Source organism: Balaenoptera physalus (assembly GCF_965194825.1).
Source record: "Balaenoptera physalus genome assembly, chromosome: 6".
Classification (NCBI taxonomy): Eukaryota; Metazoa; Chordata; class Mammalia; order Artiodactyla; family Balaenopteridae; genus Balaenoptera; species Balaenoptera physalus.
The window spans coordinates 44,644,248-44,668,653 of record NC_138885.1 but is presented as its reverse complement, the minus strand read 5'-3'; the positions used below and the strand labels follow the sequence as shown (position 1 = coordinate 44,668,653).

At 43.4% G+C, this 24,406-nt stretch overlaps 1 protein-coding gene and 1 long non-coding RNA gene across 3 annotated transcripts in view; one reads left to right on the top strand and one right to left on the bottom strand.

Moving 5' to 3' along the window:
• KIF5C (kinesin family member 5C) overlaps window positions 1-24,406 on the bottom strand; it is a 173,450-nt gene that overhangs the window by 119,062 nt on the left and 29,982 nt on the right. The window lies entirely within an intron of this gene.
• Window positions 6,610-24,406, top strand: part of LOC309662475 — a 653,064-nt gene continuing 635,267 nt past the window's right edge. Inside the window, exon 1 of the long non-coding RNA XR_014264720.1 lies at window positions 6,610-8,654. This is a non-coding gene — a long non-coding RNA (uncharacterized lncRNA). The remainder of the gene's footprint in view (window positions 8,655-24,406) is intronic.

Below are 24,406 nucleotides of genomic sequence, written 5' to 3'. Positions count from 1 at the left end.
TATACTCCTCACCGCAATCTATTGCCAATGGTCAGCCCACCATATTCTTAGCAGCTTTATCTATTTGTAAAATTCAACTAAATGTCAGTAGTGTCAAAGGTTAGAATAAACATTTACAGAGTTTGCCTAAGTATCTGTCGTCCGCTGAACCTTCTGGAAAGAAAATGCAGCTTTGCTTAATTTAAAACAAATCCATTATTTCTCCAAACTTGATGAGAATCACCAAAATAAACCGTCCTATGTACAGCATGATCCTGCTTTAGGTTTTAGAGAAAATGCACTTGACACAGCAGGGGAAAGGACCTATTAAATTATAGTATATGGTACAAAAAATAGGACTCCCCAATTTTGCCCTTTAATTTAAAATGTTTGTTGGAGTGTGCTATGCTTTCACTTTAAGAGACGTAGAAAGCAAGAAATCTCTACTCTTCATTTCAATAATATCACATTTACCAAGTGACAAACGCATAATACCACGATTTTCCATAAGCGGAAGTTAATTCCCAAACAGAAACTGCCTTCGAGAAAAGAGAAAATTTAGAAAATGATTTTGTTATGAGACTTATCTTGTCAGGATTAGAACATAAATTAGTTAAAAATGTAAGCATTTTTATGTGTCTTTTCATGCACTGAGGCAGTCATAGGCTTTTATTTTCAAGAACTGACTTGCGGCATAGTGTGCCAGCTGTATATACAACTGCCATTTAAGCACAAATAACAACAACGAACTCATCAATCTCTGCTGTTTTGGTAAAGAAATGAAAATCTCACAAATCCTGGTCGAGACTGCAGCAAAGACCCCCAGGAGACAAGAGTCTCCCTGTTTCTGATCTCACTGTGGCTGAGGGTTTCTGTGGGCAGGCAATGGGCCCAGCTTGCTCTAGTTGTCACTACATTTGCAGCTGCAGAATAAATTTTTGGATTTACATTTTAATATGGGTGCTGGGTGCTAACATTTGAAACTGAATGATGAGGTCACCAGTTACTCCTTCTGGAGACACTTTCCTTTCCAGGCACCTATTCAGCACATGGTTCTCTGAGACCTCTCTGGCCACTCTGTCCGTGACCTTTGCTGATGTCTCTTCCAGACTTCTGAGTGACAGTGTGTCCTGGACCCAGCCTCCTCTCTGTAATTCAAATGAACATGTCAGCCTTCAAATCTCACCCAAGCTCCAGATTCATATACTCAGTCACCTGCTAGACATTTCCACTCGGATGTCCATTAGCCTTCTCAAACTTGACTGGACAAAAAAGAACCATCAAGCCCTCTATGTCTGAGTAAGAATTGCACCACCAATCACCTAGTACTCAGGCCAAAATCATTCATCATGTCCCATAGATTCCAAATCCAAAGTATATCCCAAATTCTATCGCTTCCCACCATCTACACCACATAACCCCAGTCCAAGCCACCATCGTTTCTCATGAAGACAACAGCTACAGTCTCCTGACTGGTCTCCCTGCCTCCATTCTTGCTCCTAACAATCCAATCTTCACTTAGCAGTCAGAGTGAGCTTTCTAGAACTATAAATCAAATGATATCATCCCTCTTAAAATTCTCCAGTGGCTCCTATTATACTTAGACTAGACCCTCTCCACCCTCAGCTCCCTGCATTCTCCTCCATCTTACTACAGCATAGGCCACTGGACTTCCTTCAGTACCGTACTTATTCCTCGGCTCAGAGCCTTTGCTCTTAATTCTTCCACCTTCTTGGAATTCTCTCACTGCAGATCTTCACTTGTCTCACCACAGATCTTCATTTGGCAGTCTCTTCATCCCCTGCCAGATGTCAACTCCAACTTCTCCTTTGAGGGCTTCTGTGACCCTAAACTAAAGCAGCCCCACCCCACCCTGACATCACTTTCTATTACATTACCCTATTTGGTTTGTTCCACAGCAATTACTATGTGACCCATTCTCAACCAATCAAATGGACCACTACTATTAAAGCATCTAACCAGCTAAGACAGAAGCCATATAAATGCCAAAACCTAATTGCATGTTATGCAAACCTGCTGCAATTTATGAAAGGAATCTGGATGGGACACACACTCCACATACATTACAACTGAAAATAAGGTAACCCAGCTTTGCTACGAAAGTCTCTCACAGAGCAGTGCTAATTGCATGGGAGCGGTGTAACTAAATAACTTACCAGGATCACATACAAAAAAATAACAGCAGATGGTTCTTACATTTTTATAGTTAAAAATTTTTTTTTAAAAAGTCAAACCACCAGAATTCCTATCAAGTTATTGAGAGCAAAGTGTCTGTGAACCATATGGCCTGTCTGTTAATACATTTGACCTGTTACCCAACAACTGTTCCCCATCCTGGAAGGAATATTACTCTGGGAGACAGAAGAAAGCAAAAGACCCACTTAAAGTTTTAGAAAATGGGCACCAGGAGAGAGGTTAAGGAAACTGAAATTAATTATGCCCAAGAAGAGATAATCAAGAGGTAATCTAATAACAATCTCTGAGACCAACCAAGGGTTGTGACCAAAGGGGGCCAATGATTTAAATGATTTGTCTTCTATGTTTATTAAGAAAGAAAGAAACAGGAAAAAAAGACTTAAATTTCCACAATGAGATTTAAACTCACTCTGTGGGATTATCTTCAGACACTGAGTAGAGGAAGTGATTACTGAGAATATCACTAACCTCTCCATCCCAGGTGTTTGTGTGACTTCACTCCTGAAAGTACAGAATATGACAAGTTCTTCCTGTGCTGACCACCTTCTCACTACTGTCCACCAACACCATCACCAACCACTGTGATCCAAATCCTTTTATACTTTATCTCTTTTAATTCTCACAGTAACTCTATGAGGTAGGTATTATTATCTCCATTTCACAAACTGGAAAACTAAGGCCCAGTCACATCATCAGCTCTATTACTTTGGGGAAATTACTTTAAGTCTCTAATTTCAAGTGTTCTTCCTTTACATCATGCTGTTTTCCTAGGTAGCTAATGATTTATTGGAAAAGTAGGAGACACTTGGAACAGCAGATGTTAGGACTAACATGAAAAATTGAAGCAAAGCGATTAATGAGGCAACAAAAGACAGAGAGCCCTACCATAGCCTACAGAAGTCGAGACAGTGTTAACCATGAAGATGGGACTGACAGGAACCCAATGAGGAAAGAAGGGCTTAAGATCAGGAAAGAAGGACAAGACTGCCAAGAAACACGGTAGGCATGCACATGGCAAGGCTTCCTTGCAACAGAAGGAATTAAAAACAGGTGAAAGCCAACCAGAGGCAAGGAAAAGGCAGATGTAAGACTTGTTATGAAAAGAAGGAGTTATTAAGAAAAATTCTAAAATTTTTCAGAGCCAAAACGTCCTTGGTCCAAACCCAGCATTGTGTTTTACAAACAAACAAATGAGATTGGGAGAGGGTAGACGACCTGCAGAAAGTCACCCAGCCAATTAGGTGCGTAGCAGGTCTGTGCCTAGAATCCAGACCTCCTGGCTCCCTGTCTCATGCTCTGAGAATTCTGGCTTTAGAATCAATTGCTCTCTCTTTACATCAAGGAAACAAGCATGAGCCTCTGGTACTTTTTTCCCCTGCTTGCTTCCCCATCAATTCTAAATTATTTCCAAATATACAATTGATTAGTTCAACAAAGAGTTATTGCTGTGAGAGCTGGAGCAGTACAGCAGGAGAATTAGAATCATGGCCTCTCAGAGTTAACATGAACTCGAGAGCCAGCCCATCCAATGCCCTCTCAATGCACAGCTCTCATCTCCACAGCCCTGCGAGGCAGCAGGGAACCTGCTCAAAACTCAACTAGCTCCAATTGTTAGAAAGTTGTGTTCTTGTATTGATTTAAAATTGGCCTCCCTGAAGCATCAGACCTGGCGCTGTCCTCCAGAACAAGACAGACCAAGGCTCTTGGCCTACATTTACATGGCAGTTTTTTTTCACTTTGGGAGCTAAGTGTTCAACACCCACATCTCTTTTCTCTGAGAGAGAAAGGCAGATGTGCTTCCTTCTGGACAGGTGTATGGGTTTGTCTTGAATTGAAGGACTCCAAAGATGTCCAAGGTTAAGACATCAGTAAAACATTATATTAGTTTGCACAAGAATAAATCAAATAAGATAAACTCATAAACTGTCCAGGGCTTGGCAAACAATCTGAAAGAATGTTTCTAAAACATTAACTAAAAAGCAGGAAGCCTTTGGGTTAATGTTGATACTCATTTTTTTATCGACACACATATTCTGCCAGAAGAAGTTTTGTTTTGTGTTGTTTATTGAAATACAGCTCACATACCATGAAATTCACCCCTTTAATAAGAAAGTACAATTCAGTGGTTGTCAGAACATCCACAATGTTGTGCAACCATCACCTCTGTCTAATTCCAGAGCATTTTCATCCCCCTAAAGAGAAATTCTGTACACATTAGCAGTCACTCCCCAGCCTCTCAATTCCCCCTGCCCTGGGCAACCACTAATCTACTTCCTGTCTTTACAGATTTGCCTGTCCTGGAATCATATGATAGATAGCTTTTTGTGACAGGTTTCTTTTACTTATAATGTTTTCGAGGTTCATCCATGTTGTAGAATAAATCACTTCATTCACTTTCATGACTGAATAAAATTCCACTGTATGCATTTACCACATTTCATGTATCCATTCACCAATTGATGGACATTTGGGTTGTTTCCAGTTTTTGGCTATTATGAGTCCTGCTATGAACATTCATGTAGAAGTTTTCATGTGGACATATATTTTCATTTCTCCTGGTTATGTAACTAGGAGTGGAATTTCTGGGTGATATAGTAACTCTATGTTTAACTTTTTGAAGAACTGACAAATTGTTTTCCAAAGTGGTTATACCATTTTACATTCCCACCAGCAGCATATCAGGGTTCTAATTTCTCCACATCCTTGTCAACACTTGTAATTATCTGTTTTCTTTATTATAGCCATCCTAGTGGGCAGGGCAGTGGTATTTCTTGGTGATATCAGGAGACGTTTTTAAATTGACACTTACATCATAAAATTGATATTAATATATATTATGGACACAGAGATGTTCCCAGGCATTGTAACACATTGTTGTGCTGTTATGTTAACATTTATAAAATGGCCCAGAATGAATCATCTTATGAAAACTATAAGTTATACACATCCACATGCTTTAAGAAAGAGAACAGTGGACCAGGAGGAGGGGACTCATAATGGGATTTATAATAGTGTTTCTGTACTCCTCACTCCAGTAGCCAATACTTAATGTTGCCCAAAGAAGGCTGCCTACCAAAATATGGTGGAAATGAACCCAAATAGACTTGGGTATAATTCCCATTTCTCTGAAGCTCAGTTTCCTCGTCTGTAAAACAGAGTCAATATTATCCACAATTCAGGCCTCCTGTGAGGATTAGATGTGCTCACGCAAGTAAAGGATCTAGGGCAGTGCCTGGTGTTACAGAAGATGCTCAAGACATGGTCAGTGTTATTCTGTTACGAAAAATTTGAGCCAATTTTCACCGGGCATTTGTATTGCAAACTTACTCAGCAGTGACCCTTTAAAGGAAGGGATGCTAATAAGTGATAATCATTCATAATGTACCAGCTCCGAGACTTGGCACGCCCGTGCCCGTACCACACCCAAGTGCCAAATCACACCTCAGGCATCTAGGCCCCCAGGTCTGCGACTCGTGAGCTCTGCTCCACAGAGCATGGGGGCCACTTAATTTCCAGGGGTCCTCGAGAAAATTACTCTGTTCTAAGGCCATCTCCTATACTCTTTAAAAATAAATAGAATTTCCATGTTCAGTCATAACGCTTGTTCAGGAAAGCGGAGGAGCTGTGTCTGGTACAGGCACTTGTAGACTCGCCAGCTTTGCTATTACAGATTTGGACCCTTCTGGAAACATCTGTGATTATACCAACTGCAAGCCTAAAGCAGATGCTTCCAGGGTCCTGACCATATCCCCTCAATCTTCACCATTTCCACGCACACTGGCCCGACCTCCAGCATCTGCATCTCTGCCTGAGGGCTTTTCTGGCGCTGGAACCCTCTCTGTCACCCGCAGCAGGCCAGAAGGACCTCCCCAGCACCAGCCCAGCGGTCCTCAACCAATGACTGACAGGAGTTGGGATAAACACTTCAGCTCCCTCACCCAGGGGTGGAAGGGGAGGTGAGAGTGACTCTGAGGCAGGTATTCCAAACTGGCTCCCAGGGTTCCCCACTGGGACAGAACTCCCATTGCACGTGGTGGTAACCTGCATGATGACACGCTCTCTGTTGGTTTCCTTCTCTTCCCTGTCTCACTTCTCCACTCCTCATCAGTGTCTCCAGGAACCACCTCCCAAAGAAACTTGAATTTGAATCCCTTCTCAGTGTATGCTTCTGGGAAGGTTCAAAGTAAGGCAAAATCCCAGACATTTTTGCTCTTCCAATCAGTAAGTAGGTCCTAAGAGATTTGGGGTTTGTTGAATCACTGTCAAATATGGAGCCATCACATTTGATTGATGTCCAGACCGGGGAGGGGGCTGGTGGGTGATTGGAAATCGAAATCCTTATTAAAATTTAATAGGGTGTGGGTTTGGGACACTGTCCTAGAGAAAGAGGTGACTTTTTCTTCATCAAAAGGTGCTGGTCACTTGCCAAGCCTCGGGTCCATGGGGCCACATCTGCCCAGAGGATTACCAATTTCTCACCTACACAAATGAGGGCTCCAGGCTCCTGAAGATCCTGACCTAGCAGCGTGTCTTGGACATAGTGGTACAGGGTAGGTGCTCAGTAAAATTCTGCTGCTGCTGATGATGACTAATGCCTGCAGACGAGCATGCAGGGTGCCAGGACACCATGAAATGGTGCTGGGGTGCTGGAGGGAGGGACGAAATCCAGACTCACCGTCTCTCTCCAGAGTATCAGAAACATCAGTTGTTACTGACCATTCTCGTGCCCCCCTCTCCAAGATTTTAGCAGTCATGGAGTTGCCCTATCTTTTTCTGCATCCCTTTACTCCTCTTTACCCCATCACCTACCTTCCCATGTATCTGGAACTGGCCTGCAAATTCCCAAAGCAGAAAGAAACCTCACTGTGCCAAAGCATCCCATACACAGCAGTGACCAGCTCTTTCCCATCACTGTTACATCCTCTCCTGGGTCCACCCATCTGCAAATGTAGCCTCCCAAGGAGACCCTGAGGCCAATCAGCCTGATTGTTCCCATCAGCTGAACCCTCCAGCTCCATCTTCTCCTCGCCACTCCACTGCCTGTCCCCATCTACGCTGGGATGACTCTCTGACCGGGGATAGAAATGCTAAGCCAGAGCTGGGCCCAGACATTCCCGTCTCCCTCCCCACACTGGCTCTGTGCCCCAGGGAAGGAGCTCGGTGCCAGTTCTGGCCAAAGCCAAGGCTGTTCCCAGGAGAGGCTGCAATAAAACTGACGATCATGAAGCCCGTGGAAGCAACTGGCTTCCACTGGAGTTGCCAAGGCAATGCCAACCTCTGCACGTCTTGAGAAGGAACAAAGGCAACACACAAGCATGAATCTTGTAAGCCTTCTTCCTGTAGGAAACCAGCCTCCAATTCTTTCCTTTCTGCCAAACGTCCTGCTGCATGGACACACAAGCGCTGTCAAAATCGCAGACAGCTATGAAAAAACACTCTGGGAAGGCAAACTGCCCAAGTGACAATGAAGAAATTCCGAATTATTGCCTGGCTGATGGACAAAATGAAGGCAGAAGCGTTACTTTTGTGAGAGAAATTAATGGGATCTGTGTTTCAAAATTAAGGTTCTTATTTGTATGTGATTTTCATTTGTTATCAAAATACAATGAACTCCCCCCAGTCTTTGCCCTTCAGCTGTTCTGTACCCTAATCTACCAAGACGTAGAGATTACGAGAGAGTCAGAGGAATTGATTCTACTCCAGGACCTCGTCCCACACATACTTTGTGACCTTAAACAATTTACCTATATTTTCTGGGTCTCTTCCTCTCTGGCAAGTGAAAGATTGGCTGTTTCCAGCTCTAACATGTTGTAACAGTAATGAGGACCACAGGGGTTCTGGAATTTTTCCCCATAAGAGTGGCCTCTGTCTTGACCACATAGGTCATGAGAGGAGGTAATCTTTAAACCGGGGTGATCTCAATGTTCTATATACTTGGAGAAATGAATAAAAGTTGCTGCTGTAGTTGTCTCAGGAGATCTGGTTTTCTGCCAAGTCAATTCGGGGGAAAAAACAATCAAACCTTTCTCACTGGAGAGAAGGTGAAAAGCTATTTCATTGAAGGGAGGGTTTATTTTGCCAAATGAAAGAGAGCAAAAACGACTCTGAGCCTTCTTTCTGGGGCACGCAGCCCTGGTGGCAGCTTCCTCGTGAGGCACTGGGCAATCCAGTCAAAGTGCCACTCTGCAAACCTCTCCCAGTGATGCCAAGACTCCCGGTGGCATCTCCAACAACATGGAAGCCACATGGTTAACACATACATGTTCTCGTCCCTTTAGTTGAAAAATGAAATATAGGGCTTCCCTGGTGGCGCAGTGGTTGAGAATCTGCCTGCCAATGCAGGGGACACGGATTCGAGCCCTGGTCTGGGAAGATCCCACATGCCGCGGAGCGACTAGGCCCGTGAGCCGCAACTGCTGAGCCTGCGCGTCTGGAGCCTGTGCTCCACAACAAGAGAGGCCGCGATAGTGAGAGGCCCACGCACCGCGATGAAGAGTGGCCCCCGCTTGCCGCAACTAGAGAAAGCCTGCGTGTAGCAACGAAGACCCAACGCAGCCATAAAAAAATAAATAGATAAAATTTAAAAAAAAAGAAAGAAATATAAAACTTTTCCCCAGACCCGCGCTTGACTAGGTATGGGGCGCACAGAGACTTCTGATAAACGTGCACTGCAAATATTTACTACAAATAGAACTAATATTCTGCTAATTTTTTCACTCTTCAGAAACAGCTTACATAATTGTAATTTTCCCATGCATTGGACAGCAATTCTGCTTTTATGGTATATTCAGGTCCCTCATCTCCATTTCTTCCACATGATTTTGGTGGCTGGACGGGAATATTAGCTTCCCTTTCTGAAGAATAACTTCCCATGACCATATGCAAAGCAACAATTTGAGCTGAGACTGGGATCCAGAATTCCTGGTTCCCAGCCAAGGCTTCAACCCATAACACCATATTGCAGCTTGTCATTGATCCTCCAAGAACATAGTTCATCTCCAACTACAGATTTTCTAAGAATTCCACACATTTGGGTTTAGAACGCAGTATAACCTTGCTTTTAAGGTTTTAACCTTGCTTTTAATGCAGTATAAGGCTTGCTTTCACATATTACTGAAAAAACAACTTCCATACATTACAGAAAAAAATGTCCCACAAAATAGAATGCTTACATTAACCAAAACCAGCACCAGTTGTTAAGTTTGGGGTAGCTATGTTACAGTGGGCATCTAGGGTGCCGGCCCCATTGGATTAGAGAGCATTAGCCCTGTAAAGGGGAGCTGCTCCATGCAAACTCATTAGCTCTTCCACATCCAGCAAAGCCTAGAATGGATGGGCTGGAACTCAGAATGCATAAGGCTCAGGCATCCCAGTCTAATGAAACTATATCCTCATCTAGGAGAACAGAAGTTTGACCCATGGAAGCAGACTTACCCAGTTAGCAAATGAGGTACTTGGGCACACCAAAAAAAAAAAAAAAAAGTTTTGTTGTTGTTTTAAAGATTCAGTGTTACTGAATTCAGCCACAATTTTGTATTCAGCAAATCTTAAAAAAAAGCCATTTTAAGTGCAGTGGACACAGAAGGCTTGCATCTTTTAAAAAATTTACATTTTAATTGGAGGATAGGGCACCATATTTGTCAGCACTTAAGGCACTGGAAGGTCTGGGTGACCACAAACAAGTTGGGATTTAGAGTAAAGTCTCCCAACACTTCCTTCTGCCTGCCCACGCCGCTCCTCCTGACTTGAAGTTCCACCATGTGAACCATTAATGCATCAGACAACAAGAGAAACTAGTATGGTTCCAGAAGGCTGTTAGAAATAGCTTTCTAGTGTTCTGCCAGGAGCAGCAATTAGCTCATCAGATTCATTAGTTTATAGAACCGAGATAAACCAATTGTTCATTTCTGAGTAGACAATCAGGGAGGGGAGGAGTTTCCAAACAGGGAGAGTCAGGACGACAGGGAGAAGGCACCAAAGGCAAATGCATCTCCTTCACCACCAGCCTAGGATGGGTCAGCAGGTAATTGTTTAAACCTATTACTCCAAGCAGCTTTTGCTCAACTACTGTTATCTAGGATTAATATACACCCAGTTATCTGAAGGGCTGCTTGTGGGTGCCTTCTCCTTTGAGAAGGGACGCTGTGTTCATCATTCTCATCCCACGTTTCCTTTCTGTATCTCCCTCTTCATTAGCGCGTTTCAAGAAAAGGAAGGAGTTGGTGTATTAATTTTTTTTCCTTTGTCCTCCTTCAGACCACTGCCCCATCTGGGCCCTCTTTCTCCATCAAACTACTTAGAAGGAAGGTTGGTCTCTTGTTTCTAGTACTTCTCACTCCTTCCCCTCACATCCTGCCGTCTAATTTTTGTCATCATTCCGCTGTTTTCTTAAAGGGCTCCATGGTCTGCTAATCACCAGATCTAAGCCCTCTGACAGCCTGCAACATCCTCAAAGTTTATACAGCATTTAGAATTATGCGGCAGCCCTGGCTTCCGGTGAAGCTCTGATCCACTGTCTCCCTAGATACTGTACTCTGTCGCTCAGTACCCTTTCCTGTCTTCCTGCCGCTAGTTCTCCTTGCTGCCAACTCCAAATAAAGAATGTCCCCAGCTCTCTCACTGGACCTCTTCTCTTTCCTTTGCACCCTCCTCTTCTGTACTCTCTCCCATGGGAGAGCTCAAACACTTCCATAGTTTCAACCATAAGTTGTGTGCAAAAGGCTCACAAAAGTCCCCTCCTAACTCTGAGCCTCTCACCCATGTTACCAACTGTTTGATTAAAACCTCCAACTAGATGTCCCCAAATACCTTATACGATGGATGCTGACGAGAGAATTCATTGCCTTCTTCCTCCTCATCTTCTCCCCCCCCCCTTTATCTACCACTGTCCCCAATTATCTAAACTGAAAAGCTCAGAGTCATCTTGCCCACAGCTCTCCCTCACCACTGTCACCCAGACCATTGCCACAGAACAGTGGTTCATTTCTTTGGCCTATCTCTTGCTTTGCATCTCAGCTATCCTTATTACTTTTTGCCTACACTTGTGCAAGAGCCTTCTAGGGGGTCTACTTGTCTCGTCTCTCTCCAGTGCATTCTACATCCTTTGCCAAATCCACCTACCTTTGGCCCTGCTCCTAAAAGATGGCACTCAGTTACTTGCTAGGATGACCTACTGTACATAAGTTTGATGCCTTCCACAATGTGGGACCACCACAGAGGTGGGTCCTTCCCTACCCAACACTCCAGTGACGTGCTCACAGCAACTTCCCTGCCTCCACCTCACTGCTGCAACTGTTCCCTCTAACTGGAATAACAACCTGATACCTTTACCTTGTTATCTGTCAAAGCACTACCTGTTCTCTAAGACTCAAATGTTATCTCTCCCAAGATAAAGCCTTTTCTTGAGCCTCTCAAATAGATGCTCTCTCTCTCTCACACTTCATATCTCTCCTTTTCCCTCCCTCTCTCTCTCTCCTTTGAACTTCCATGGCACTTACATATGCTTCCAGAAGGACTCTGACCTCAGATCACAAGCTACTTCACATTATAGTCACCCAGAAGCACCATGTTATAAGAAAGCAGGATCCAGGGTCAGAGATTAGGGTGAGAGAGAGAGAACTTATTTGAGTGACTCTCACCTGCCAAACCCTATGCTTTGCCTGGGTCATCACATAGATTTCTCACAATTACTCTCTAATATGACTATCACTCCTTGCATTTTACAAGTGACAAGGTCAGGTTCAGAGAGGTCCCTGACTTGCACAGCGTCACAAAGCCTGTATTATATTTGCTTCACACGGTATCAGTAAGAACCAACTAATAAAAAGCATACAAAATCACTTTACAAATTGCAAAGTATTGTACACATATTTGTTATTAGTGTTATAACCTATAGTACCCTTCTATAGACTTTTAATTATTTAAGGACATGTTTTCTATCTTACCCGTCTTTGGATTCCTGGCAATATTTATAATAATTATTAAAAGTGCTTAAATAGTTGTTTAATTAAATTGGATTTCAGGTGCTATGTCTTGAATTAACAGTATTTTGAAAGTTTTCACTCCAAAATAAAAGTTGCCATTTATTGAGCAGGTGTGTGTACCAGACATAGACCATCTCTAATCTCCACAGCAAGGCTGGAAGGCTGGTATTACTGTCCCATTTTACAGGTGGGCAAATCAGAGTTCAGAGACAATCAGGAACAATCACACAACTAGTAAGGAGCAGAAGAAGGAGGGTTGGATTTCAAAGCTCATGATTCCCCCCATTCCAGACTCCCAATCACAAAGATCCAGTTCACCTAAACACCAACACAATCCAACAATGTTTCTGCATCAGAGAGGATTCCCATCCCATAGGAGCACAGAAACATTATTTTCTCTCTTATACTCACAAGCACTGAGAGCCCCCTCTCAGATTACCCTCAATATTACCACACAGCTGGACGTATTTCATAGAGTTACAGATTCAGAGTTTCTCTTCTCACTGCTTTATTCAACAAATATTAACAAACTCCTTCATGTGCCAGGCACTGTTCTAGACACTGGGAATGTAGTGGTGATGAGACATGAGTTCCCCGCCTTTATGGGGCTTTTATTTGAATGGAGTGGGAAGAGACAGGCAATAAGCAACGAAGTCATAACAGAGATCCTTTCTGCTAGTGTTCTGACGTGATGGAAATACAGAGGGTCAGGAGGATGGTTCAGAGCATGTGACATCAGAGTGGAGGCGTGGAGGCTTGTGAGCCACGGGAAGGACGAGGGGCAGGGTACTCCGGATAGAGGCAACCAAGACAGTGCAGCCTTGAGTTAGCAGGCACTCAGTTTGCTGGAAAGTGGGCTGGTGTGTTTGGAGAGCAAGGAGCAGGGTGTTATGAGATGATAGGGGAAGAGCCAGGCAGAGGCTTGGTGCTAGAAAACCCTGTAGTACGTCCTTGTAATGTACTCTTTTTTTTTTTTTTTTATTGAAGTATAGTTAATTTACAATGTTGTGCTAATTTCTGCTGTACAGCAAAGTGACTCAGTTATACACATATATACTTTTTAAATATTCTTTTCCATTATGGTTTAATTCAAATCTATGTTCATAGCAGCACTATTCACAATAGCCAAACATGGAAACAACCTAAAAGTCCATTGACAGATGAATGGATAAAGAGGATGTGGTACATATATACAATGGAATATTACTCAGCCATAAAAAAGATCAAAATCATGCTATTTGTAGTAACATGAATGCAACTAGAGATGATCATACCTTGTAATGTACTCTTAAGCAAAAGAATGGCCTGATTTGGCTTCTGCTTTTAAAAATATTACTCTCTATGCTCTGTGGGGACTTAGTGTTTGGGGAGGGAACATGAAGTAAAAGAAACATGAAGACCACTTAAGAGGCCATTTAGAAGTCCACAAAGAAAGGGGGCAGCTTGGGTGGAGTGGGCAATGGAGATGGAAAGAGGGTGGGTAGGGGGGCGGGGAGGCATGGTGCAAACGTGGATGACAAAGAACCACACAATGGACTCTTGCAAATGTCCATGAGTCAGATACGATGATCGCCATGCAAGAGTCACAGGCCTCAGGTCACTTAAAGTCAGCCCGACATCAAGGCTGACCAGGCCAGGAAGGCTTCATTCATCCTTATCTCAAAACACTCTTCAGAGATTTCCTCTCCTCCTTCAGCCTCCAGGTTCAAGCATGCCAATGGGAGAGTCATCCAAATGGTCCAGAAATCAAGGTGAAGAGAGAGCCCGAGGTACCAAGTACCTCAAGTCAACATCTTTCATGCCCACAACGATCCCATGGAAGAGGTGCTATCATACACCCCCCCCCATATGACAGGGACAGCAGAGTCCTCAACATCACTCAGTTGGGACATGGCAGATCCATAATTGAGCCCAGGTCTGTCTGACCCCATTGCCCACACTCCTCCAACCACACCACGTACAGAATCCTTCACTGCAGGGACAATGAACTTCAGAGTATCTGGAGTGACTGTGAGTTGATAACACCCACTCCTGAAACTACTCTGGGTTCTCCTCCTTAACTTCAGTTTCCTCCATTTTTTTCAAAATTTTTTAGGTCAAAATATTTTCATTTATTTAACATATAATTATTGATGTTCTCATGTGTCAGGCAACCTGCTAGGTCAATAGTGAGAAGGACACAGTTCCTAAGGACCAACAGTCCAGGGTCTGATGGGGGAGGCAAAGAAGCAGGAAAGGAAGGTGGTTTTTCTCTCCTAGGTTCTTTAAACTCCATGAATGGTAAGGTTAAACTGATACTGGAGATCTGGCTGATATTTTCAGGGACTTCACTGCTTTGGTGCCACACTGGCCTCGTTATGTAGATAACTTCTATTTCCATTTTATTATCCTGTAGGAGTTCTGTCTAATAAAAAAATGTGTCAGCTTAAAAAATGCAAAGTCTCAGACAAAGTAACTCTTTTCTATTTTAAGCAGCCTTCAGAATGACAGCAGGGCTAACAGCACCTCACCAGACAGGTGAGCACAATGCTGGGAAGGGTAGTAAGACAGACTGCTTGTCAGCTGCCGGAACCAGGCGCCATGGGGAGCAGAAATCATCTCCTTGAATCCCAAGACAGCCCCATGGAGTACAGAATACTAGGATGCCTGATTTACAGTTAGAGAAACTGAGGCTTAGGGTGGGAAGGACTTGCACAAGGTTACCCAGTAAGTAAGTGTGGGATGGAACACGGGCCGTGTTCTCAACCCATCTTCTGTTCTGCTAAGGCCAGGGTGGGACTTTGCAATGACTAAGGGATTAGAAATATGAGACTGGATTGATGGAGCTAGCTTTATTTTGTCTGGAGGAGAGAAATCTTGGAGGGTGATTCATGATAGCAAATTCAGGTTAGTTTTTTTGTTTTGTTTTGTTTTTTTAATTAATTTTTTTATTTTTACACAAGTAGGGCTTGGGCTGGTTGGGGTGGGTGAGATGAGGGGGAGAGTCAGGTTAGTTTTTAAATAAATTGAGACAGCTGCTCTCCATCTCCTGTGAGGGTAAAAGAAAAAAAGACTCTCACCCTCAGCCTGACAGGTGAAGTAGATAAAGAATGTCCAGACAGTGGGGTCTTGCTGGACCCTGACAAGCTCTGGTGTCCCCTCTAATTGTTTGCCAAATCACAAATGCCTCCTCTTAATCCTACTCTTTCTTCAAGGACCATTTCACATCCCACCTGCTGAGAAGTCTTTTTCTCTGGTTATTTTCTTTTTCTTTTGAGAATATATGTCTTCTCCCTAATTGAATGGCAACTCTCTGGAGGGAAGGAGTCAGGCCTTACCCAACCCCCTAGGTCTCTGATGCATTTCTCTGGAAAAGGCAAATGGGGATAGTGATTCTAAAAGTTACCATCTGAGCTGCCTGGAAAGGTCTACTTTCCACGCTGGTGAATCCCAGAATGCCCTTTCCACATCAATTCCATATCTGGGATTGAGCGCAATGCTGTAATGAAAGAAAAGCCAGGCCAGTCAAAACTTTCAATGTAAATGATAGCAACAGCAATGGAGTAGGTTGGAAAGATCTGAGCCGGGGAAGGGACTTCCGGCCTGGAGTCTATGGGCTGAATCTCCAGATGACCCAAATGACAGGAAGTCATTGCTTTTACTCTAAGAGAGCCCGCTGAGAGGCCCCAGTTGGACAAACGTCCCAGGCCTCTCTACCGAGCCTCCTTAATTCAAGAAGCCTCACAAGACGCGGCACCAGAGGGCCCCAAAGGGCTGACTTTTAGATTAATCCCCCTTTGATGGGTCTGGAAAGCAGCTGCAACGTTCTTTGCCCTCAGTTTTCTAGCAACATCATGCCCTGAGCGCCAAGACTTCCTGCGGGAAATCACCTCCCTCCCTGAGTTTCCGAAAGATCAATGAGTGGGTATTTGACTAGATCTCCTCGGTCTCCACTTTCACAACCACCCGCTTCCCTTTAGGCACTCCTGCTTCCTCTCCTCCCTCCTCTCCTAATGAATAATTGAAACATCAAGAATTGGCTACACCATTTACTTGCAGAATTTACTGATAGGAGAAGAAGCCACTTCCCGCCTCTCTCCTCCGCCTCTCCGCTTCTCTCTGGCCCAGGGGAAGTCTTGCTCTTCCTCCCTCCATCCTAGGTAAACCCATCCTCCTGCATCCCTGGTCCTGGCTCCATCTATCCCCTCCCACATGCGTCTCTGCCGACTCCTCCTCCATTAGCTAAGAACATGCCCATGTCTTTACTATTCTAAAACAAACACTCCCATCCACCTTGTTTCTACCTTAACTTACTCTGCCATCATCACACACCAAGCTTCTTAGAAAAAAGTAGAAAACACTGCCTGCTTCCTGCCTCTAACTCACTCCTCAGTCTATGCCGGTCCCTGTGCTAAACGGGCACCAGCAAAGGCCTCTCAGTGGTCGCATCAGCAAACCCAGCTGCATCTCCTCTGTCATCACTGTAGAGCCCTCTCTGCAGTGTCTGCCCCCGTGCCCATCTCCTGCTTCCAAAAGGATTTCTCCTGCAGCTCTGCATTCTCTTGGCACTCCTCTGACTTCTCTCACATCACTGGCCTTCCCTAGGATAAGGTTTTTGTCTCCCTTCCCTCTCTAAACCATCTTTTCCCAACTCAGAGATTTGCGTGCTACCATCACAATTTTTGCTGCAGCTATGTACCACCCACTCGTTTTTAATTTAGCGTTTTTCTTTAAATCAAGTCACCTTTCCTTAAATACACTTTCAATGAAACTCTCATATTACTATTAGAAGTGAAACATTAGTATTAAGTGCTGTAAATAAAAGGCAGTTAAAAAATGCAATGCCATATTAATGAATTCTAGCCAGATACCATTGCCTCCCAAGGGCTCCAAACCTAAGACCTGCTCTTTCCTTTCTTTAAAAGGGAAACTCCAAAGTATTCTAGATTAAAGGCTAGCACATCACTGAGGCTTTCTCATTGATAGTATCAGAAGGATTAAAAGAGGAATGAAAAGGAAATAACTTCTCACCATGTGATTCAATGTCATCTAAGGCCATGTCTGCATACTGTTTAAAATTATCAACTAGCAAGAGAATACCCCTACTCAATACTAGGATTAGCTCTTATTCCCCCATGGTTCTCTCCAGGGGACTTAACAATGGTGACTTCTTCAACGGTTGACCATGTTTCTTAGCTCCATTCTGCATGTCCTTAGAAAACGAAATTACAGACATAAAATTGAAACAAGATAGAGAGCAAACACCTGAAATGTCAGAACTGGTGCAGAATAGCAGCAAGCCATCCAGGCTAGAGCCCAGAACCACCCCAGACGGGGCCATCCATCAGCGCTGGAGGCTGGAATGTGTCCAGAGACCGCTCGTCATCAACATCTAATCAATCCATAAGAAACAACACTACAGCCAGCATCTGAAAGGTTTACATGCCAAATGCTGCACCACGCACCTCATATACATGCTGTTTGATCTTCACAGCACCCTTATGAAGCTGATGCCATTATTAGTCCCAATGTGAGGAAACCAACATTTAAAGAAGTTAAGGAACGTGCCAAGGATTTCCAGTAAGTGGCAGATCCAGCTTGCACCAAGTGTGTCTAACTCCAGAGCCCTGGCTCTTAACTCTTCTGCTCCCCTGATGCTCAGACACAAAGCAATTTTAAACCTCACAGACCTCAAAATAATACCCTGCTGCTCTTAAGCACAATTAAGACAATGGGTTGACACAACAGGAAAACTGTTCAATATGTAATTAAACATAATTACTGGTGTCCTCTAATTGTTTGGGAAAATAAATTTCTCACAGTTGACAAGCTATAATTCTGGTGTGTGCTGAGATAATGTTCAAGTCTTTGCTTCGATCTGTGAATCTCCAGCACATGCATAGATCATTGGTCAGATTTCATGGTGAGTGCTAGGGTGGCTCAACGATATCGTCAGTATGTAACTTAGAATCAGATAAGGTAGGACTTGGAGGGATCTTAGCCATCCCATCCAACCCTGCATTTTATACATGGGGAAATCAGCACCCAGAGAAAAAACTTCCCAAGAACATGCAGGTCTCTGCCTCCTGCTCAAGTGCTCAGCACACCTCACTGACCCAACACAGTCAAGAATAAAAATATAAAAATAAATAAAATAAATAAATTTTAAAAAACGCAATGGTGTGAAGTGCTTTATCACAAAGCACAATATTACGAGGTATGCCTGTCCCTAGACCTATGCCCCATTTCTTTCTCATGTCCCATGGCAGACATCACTAATCAGTCACAGCACACTTGCCCACAGAGCCCAATACAGCTCAAGTACAGCCTTACAATTCTTCTCAAACCAGTGCTCCACTGCCAGTCCACACGCATTGAGTTTTAGGGGATGACAGTATAAGCAGGCAACCCAAGAATGAGGAATGGGACTAAAACTCAGCAGGGTCCAAGGATTATTTTTACTTGGGTTCTTTGGATAAGACATTTACACTTAAAACTGCTAAGAATACAAAATTCATCTTGGATGTGTTTCAGGGAAAAGGTGCAGAGCATCCAAACAATAATAGGTATAAGCAGTATGAGATGCTCTTTTTTATAAGGCCTTTTGTAGGAATACACAAGCACTCCAAAAATGTTTTCATTCTCCCCAACCTCCCAAAAGAAGACCTAGCAGCATCTTCATTTGAAAGGTAAGAAATGTGAAGGAACAGAGACTGTAAGGTTCTTGTTAAATATATCCTGGCAGTTAGCAGCCATCTGGGCCTTGTCCCCTGTAGGACCAGTGGGAGGAGAGCTCAGGACCCAGAGAAATGAAACAAACCAGAGGAGGGGGAATCCAGGAATGTGAGTGGCGCTTCCACTGGCCTGTCAACCAAAGAAGGTGTTGCCCAGGCTCCACATATAGAAAGGAAGCATTGACGTGAGAGGAAAGAGGGAAAGGATTTTTGTTCTGTCTGGGTCCAATCCCGACTGTTAGAAAGAGCCAGTGAGCTCAGTGAAGAGGCCGCCTCCATGCACAGCCCCCCCAACAAGAGGCAAGAAGTATAGACCCTACCTAATTCAAGCCAGAAACCTTGTTTAAAAAGTATATCTTGGGACTTCCCTGGTGGCGCAGTGGTTAAGAATCCACCTGCCAATGCAGGGACACGGGTTCGAGCCCTGGTCCGGGAAGATCCCACATGCCGCGGAGCAACTGGGCCCGTGCGCCACAACTACTGAGCCTGTGCTCTAGAGCTCGCGATCCACAACTACTGAGCCCACGTGCCACAACTACTAATGCCCGCGCACCTGGAGCCCAGCGTTCTGCAACAAGAGAAGCCACCGCAATGAGAAGCCTGCACACCGCAACGAAGAGTAGCGCTGCAACTAGAGTAAGCCCATGCACAGCAATGAAGACCCAATGCAGCCAAAAATAAATAAATATATAAATTAATTTATGTTAAAAAAAAAGTATACCTTGTTTACATTTGTTTGAAGTAGAAATGGAATATTGTAGAGCATACTGACTCTGTAAATGTAAAAAAAAAAAAAAAAAAGGCTGTAACTGGGGCCATGTCTCACATAAGCCATTATCCAGATGGCAAATAATGTTTCCTCTTTAGTGACAAAGAGACTGATGGGGAGAGGTTCCCGGGAGCGCAGAGCTGGGATGGAGCGCTATGCAGATAGGAGCCTACTACGGGTGTGCCTGGCGTGGGGGTGGCATATACGCCACAGATCTTTGCCAAAGCAGTGCTGAGAGAAAGTTGCTTTAAAACATTCCACTGGTAAATAACCTGCTATAAAGAATAAGAAAACCAGACTCCCTCTTGCGAGAGCACTGGAATCACAACTAACTGCTGAACAATCATCGACAGGAAGACACTGGAACTCACCAAAAAAGATACCCCACACCCAAAGAAAAAGGAGAAGCCACAGTGAGATGGTAGGAGGGGCACAATCACAATAAAATCAAATCCCAAAAACACTGGATGGGTGACTCACAAACTGGAGAACACTTATACCACAGAAGTCCACCCAGTGGAGTGAAGGTTCTGAGCCCATCAGACTTCCCAACCTGGGGGTCCGGCAACGGGAGGAGGAATTCCTAGAGAATCAGACTTTGAAGGTTAGCAGGATTTGATTGCAGGACTTCGACAGGACTGGGGGAAACAGAGACTCTACTCTTGGAGGACACACACAAAGTAGTGTGCGCATCGGGACCCAGGGGAAGGAGCAGTGACCCCATAGGAGACTGAACCAGATCTGCCTGCTGGTGTTGGAGGGTCTCCTGCAGAGGCAGGGGGTGGCTGTGGCTCACTGTGAGAACAAGGACACTGACAGCAGAAGTTCTGGGAAGTACTCCTTGGCATGAGCCCTCCCAGACTCCGCCATTAGCCCCACCAAAGAGCCCAGGTAGGCTCCAGTGTTGGGTTGCCTAATACCAAACAACCAACAGGGAGGGAACCCAGCCCCACCCATCAGCAGACAAGTGGATTAAAGTTTTACTGAGCTCTGCCCACCAGAGCAACACCCAGCTCTACCCACCACCAGTCCCTCCCATCAGGAAGCTTGCACAAGCCTCTTGGGTAGCCTCTTCCACCAGAGGGCAGACAGCAGAAGCAAGAAGAACTATAATCCTGCAGCCTGTGGAACAAAAACCAGATTCGCAGAAAGACAGACAAGAAAAAAAGGCAGAGGGCTATGTACCAGATGAAGGAACAAGATAAACCCCAGAAAAACAACTAAATGAAGTGGAGGTAGGCAACTTTCCAGAAAAAGAATTCAGAATAATGAGAGTGAAGATGATCCAGGACCTCAGAAAAAGAATGGAGGCAAAGATCGAGAAGATGCAAGAAATGTTTAACAAAGACCTAGAAGAATTAAAGAACAAACAAACAGAGAAGAACAATACAATAACTGAAATGAAAAATACACTAGAAGAAATCAATAGCAGGGTAACTGAGGCAGAAAAACGGATAACTGACCTGGAAGACAGAATGGTGGAATTCACCACTGCAGAACAGAATAAAGAAAAAAGAATGAAAAGAAATGAAGACAGCCTAAGAGACCTCTGGGACAACATTAAACGCAACAACATTCGCATTATAGGGGTCCCAGAAGGAGAAGGGAGAGAGGAAGAACCCAACAAAATATTTGAAGAGATTACAGTCGAAAACTTCCCTAACATGGGAAAGGAAATAGCCACCCAAGTCCAGGAAGCGCAGAGAGTCCCATATAGGATAAACCCAAGGAGAAACACACTGATACACACAGTAATCAAATTGGCAAAAATTAAGGACAGAGAAACATTATTGAAAGCAGCAAGGGAAAAATGACAAATAACATACAAGGGAACTCCCATAAGGTTAACAGCTGATTTCTCAGCAGAAACTCTACAAGCCAGAAGGGAGTGGCATGACATATTTAAACTGATGAAAGGGAAGAACCTACAAGCAAGATTACTCTACCAGGCAAGAATCTCCAGATTCGATGGAGAAATCAAAAGCTTTACAGACAAGCAAAAGCTAAGAGAATTCAGCACCACCAAACCAGCTCTACAACAAATGCTAAAGGAACTTCTCTAAGTGGGAAACACAAGAGAAGAAAAGGACCTACAAAAACAAACCCAAAACAATTAAGAAAATGGTAACAGGAACTTACATATCGATAATTACCTTAAACGTGAATGGATTAAATGCTCCAACCAAAAGACACAGGCTTGCTGAATGGATACAAAAACAAGACCCATATATATGCTGTCTACAAGAGACCCACTTCAGACCTAGGGACACATTCAGACTGAAAGTGAGGGGATGGAAAAAGATATTCCATGCAAATGGAAATCAAAAGAAAGCTGGAGTAGCTATACTCATATCAGATAAAATAGACTTTAAAATAAAGAATGTTACAAGAGACAAGGAAGGACACTACACAATGATCAAGGGATCAATCCAAGAAGAAGATATAACAATTATAAATATATACGCACCCAACACAGGAGCACCTCAATACATAAGGCAACTGCTAACAGCTATAAAAGAGGAAATCGACAGTAAAACAATAATAGTGGGGGACTTTAACACCTCACTTATACCAATGGACAGATCATACAAAATGAAAATTACTAAGGAAACACAAGCTTTAAATGACACAATAGACCAGATAGATTTAACTGATATTTTTAGGACATTCCATCCAAAAACAGCAGATTACACTTTCTTCTCAAGTGCACACGGAACATTCCCCAGTATAGATAACATCTTGGGTCACAAATCAAGCCTTGCTAAATTTAAGAAAATTGAAATCATATCAAGCATCTTTTCTGACCACAATGCTATGAGATTAGAAATGAATTACAGGGAAAAAAACATAAAAAACACAAACATGGAGGCTAAACAATACGTTACTAAATAACCAAGAGATCACCGAAGAAATCAAAGAGGAAATAAAAAAATACCTAGAGACAGGGGCTTCCCTGGTGGCGCAGTGGTTGAGAGTCTGCCTGCCAATGCAGGGGACACGGGTCCGAGCCCTGGTCTGGGAAGATCCCACATGCCACGGAGCAACTAGGCCCATGAGCCACAATTACTGAGCCTGCGCGTCTGGAGCTTGTGCTCTGCAACAAGAGAGGCCGCGACAGTGAGAGGCCGGCGCACCGCAATGAAGAGTGGCCCCCACTTGCTGTAACTAGAGAAAGCCCTCGCACAGAAACGAAGACCCACCACAGCCAAAAATAAATAAATAAATAAATAAATAAATAAATGGATCATCACATTAAAAAAAAAAAAACCTAGAGACAAATGACAATGAAAACATGACGATCCAAAACCTATGCGATGCAGCAAAAGCAGTTCTAAGAGGGAAGTGTATAGCTATACAAGCCTACCTCAAGAAACAAGAAAAATCTCAAATAAACAATCTAACATTAAACCTAAAGGAACTAAAGAAAGAAGAACAAACAAAACCCAAAGTTAGCAGAAGGAAAGAAATCATAAAGATCAAAGCAGAAATAAATGAAATAGAAACAAAGAAAACAATAGCAAAGATCAACAAAACAAAAAGCTGGTTCTTTTAGAAGATAAACAAAATTGATAAACCATTAGCCAGACTCATCAAGAAAAAGAGGGGGCTTCCCTGGTGGCGCAGTGGCTGAGAGTCTACCTGCCAATGCAGGGGACATGGGTTCGAGCCCCGGTCTGGGAAGATCCCACATGCCGCGGAGCAACTGGGCCTGTGAGCCACAACTACTGAGCCTGCACGTCTGGAGCCTGTGCTCCTCAACAAGAGAGGCCGCAACAGTGAGAGGCCCGTGCACCGCAATGAAGAGTGGCCCTCGTTTGCTGCAACTAGAGGAAGCCCTCACACAGAAACGAAGACCCAACACAGCCAAAAATAAATAAATTAAAAAAAAAAAAAAAAATCTTCCAACAAACAAAAGTCCAGGACCAGATGGCTTCACAGGTGCATTCTACCAAACAGTTAGAGAAGAGTTAACACCTATCCTTCTCAAACTCTTCCAAAAAATTGCAGAGGAAGGAACACTCCCAAACTCATTCTATGAGGCCACCATCACCCTGATACCAAAACCGACAAAGATACTACAAAAAATAATATTACAGACCAATATCACTGATGAATATAGATGCAAAAATCCTCAACAAAATACTAGCAAACAGAATCCAACAACACATTAAAAGGATCATAAACGATAATCAAGTGGGATTTATCCCATGGATGCAAGGATTCTTCAATATACGCAAATCAATCAATGTGATACATCATATTAACAAACTGAAGAATAAAAACCATATGATCATCTCAATAGATGCAGAAAAAGCTTTTGACAAAATTTAACACCCATTTATGATAAAAACTCTCCAGAAAGTGGGCATAGAGGGAACCTACCTCAACATAATAAAGGCCATATACGACAAACCCACAGCAAACATCATTCTCAATGGTGAAAAACTGAAAGCATTTCCTCTAAGATCAGGAACTAGACAAGGATGTCCACTCTCACCACTATTATTCAACATAGTTTTGGAAGTCCTAGCCACAGCAATGAGAGAAGAAAAAGAAATAAAAGGAATACAAATTGGAAAAGAAGAAGTAAAACTGTCCCTGTTTGCAGATGGCATGATACTATACATAGAGAATCCTAAAGATGTCACCAGAAAACTACTAGAGCTAATCAATGAATTTGGTAAAGTTGCAGGATACAAAATTAATGCACAGAAATCTCTTGCATTCCTATACGCCAATGATGA